Source organism: Octopus bimaculoides, chromosome 2 (assembly GCF_001194135.2).
Source record: "Octopus bimaculoides isolate UCB-OBI-ISO-001 chromosome 2, ASM119413v2, whole genome shotgun sequence".
NCBI lineage: Eukaryota > Metazoa > Mollusca > Cephalopoda > Octopoda > Octopodidae > Octopus > Octopus bimaculoides.
The window spans coordinates 96,526-98,643 of NC_068982.1; the positions used below are offsets into that span (position 1 = coordinate 96,526).

Here is a 2,118-nt window from a genome sequence, read left to right on the forward strand (position 1 = left end):
GGATAAACTTCTGCAATGTGTTTGAGAAATGTATAGAAATTCTGGAAGTTTTTCTTCGCAGTAAATCCATACATTTCTCGATACATCCATTCATTGACATGGGACCATTTCATGTCGCCCGATGATCCAGTCACATACATTAGCCGTCTTTTGATACGGGGTTCGTGCAAGCGCCAGTTTCAAGGTGGACGAAATTCTTTGAATGGTTAACCGTTCTGTAAATGTAACCCAGCTGTTGTATGTTCCTATAGCTGGCCCATTTGTCTGTATGAATTACAGTACCGGGCAACACATTTTCAATTATAACAGCTTCTAGTGTTGCTGTGCTTCTGTCGGTACACACTGTAGAAATCCTTTTTCCACAGTGGTGTCATAGCACCTGACAACCCACGTTTGATGGCCTATTCTCCCGATGTGGTTCTTCTTTTAAAGAGCAAGCTCTCATCTATTTCTACCTCATGGAGCACTAAGTGGATCTTTGTCTCGAAGCATCGTCCCCGAACACACTTCTCAACCAAACTCATACCACTGGGTCACGGTTTTGTTATCTACTCCGGTATATAAAGCCGCAGTAGATATAAGTGCCTCGAACACGAAATGGAAGACAATGTGAAATATTTTCTGTAAGGATAACTTTGACTTTTCCATAAAAGTCTTCATCCTTATAGAAATATTTTTCTTACAATTTCATTTGAAAAAAAAAGAAATTTAAGGGGGGAAGGGTTCCGTTTACATATCCTCCATCTGGACCATCCCGTCAACCCATCTGTTCACACTCAAAATAGTGAGCGTTTATGGGGAACTCTCAAGAAGAGCATTATTCGACCCTGGAATGGGGCCTGAGTACCTGAAGCAGTATGTTGCTCGGTTCCTTTTCCTATGGGCTGCCTCACCACCAACCCAACGACTTCATAAGTTTCTTGTGGAGGTTGCAACATTATATCCAGGTTCCCAAAGACACAGCAGACTATACACAAAAATGATTTTAATTAGTATCTTTTAAAACACACCCAACACATTTATTTGCAGTTAACAGAAACAACACAACACCACACGTTTTCATAACACAAGGTATATTCATTGACTAATATGTTTTCTCTCTTTTCCAATATTTAATGAGAACGTATGTTGTTCCCCAAAATGTCAGAGTTTTAATTTCAATACCCACTTTCCTATCATTTACATGGAGAATTGCAAATATGGTATATAAGGATAACTTAGTTTCATAGAATTTCTATCAATACCTTTCTGTAAATGTTTTTCTTGCACACTCCCCACTTCACACACACACACACACACACACCTGCAGGCGGATACACATGAACGAATCCATAAAGTTTTTATTCTTTCTGAATGAAGAACACAAACATATTATTGAACATCATGTTTGCTTCTATCAGGACTGTTTACCTTTAAAGCAAAAATGCAAAACCAACGTATATAACACGTATGTAAGACATATTTCGGTGTATTTTCTGTTCATTCATACACAAACACACACAAGCTGTTCATTTTCACTTTTAGACAATGGTGAACAAATGCAAAGAGTTTGTATTTAATGGAACTGGAAAAAGACCACCACTACTGAATGCTCTGCCTACAATGAAATATCAATGGTCTCCTGAAGGTTCTTACAGATTAAAACAGCTGCTCTGTATTATTGAAAACCTTCCAAACTGATTCAGTAGGTTTTCATATGCAAACTTTGCCATTTATGTGCTCAATGATTACATGGTGCATTTAATGCCGGAGGTGAGAGACTCCTTCTGGAAAAGGGGTTATGTGCTCGTCATCATCGGTGGTGGTGGTCTCACCAGATTTGTTCAAGTTAACAACACGCACTTTCACAAACAACTGAAAGCAAAATATCACGAAATCGTCATCATCATCATCATCATCGTTTAACGTCCGCTTTCCATGCTAGCATAGGTTGGACGATTTGACTGAGGACTGGTGAAACCGGATGGCAACACCAACCTCCAATCTGATTTGGCAGAGTTTCTACAGCTGCATGCCTTTCCTAACGCCAACCACTCAGAGAGTGTAGTGGGTGCTTTTACGTGTCACCCGCACGAAGGCCAGTCAGGCAGTACTGGCAACGGCCACGCTCAAAATGGT

General features: G+C 40.0%; 1 protein-coding gene across 2 annotated transcripts in view; it reads left to right on the top strand.

Moving 5' to 3' along the window:
* Nucleotides 1-2,118, top strand: part of LOC106870749 (Fanconi anemia group I protein) — a 98,477-nt gene that overhangs the window by 928 nt on the left and 95,431 nt on the right. The gene's annotated exons all lie outside the window — the stretch shown is intronic.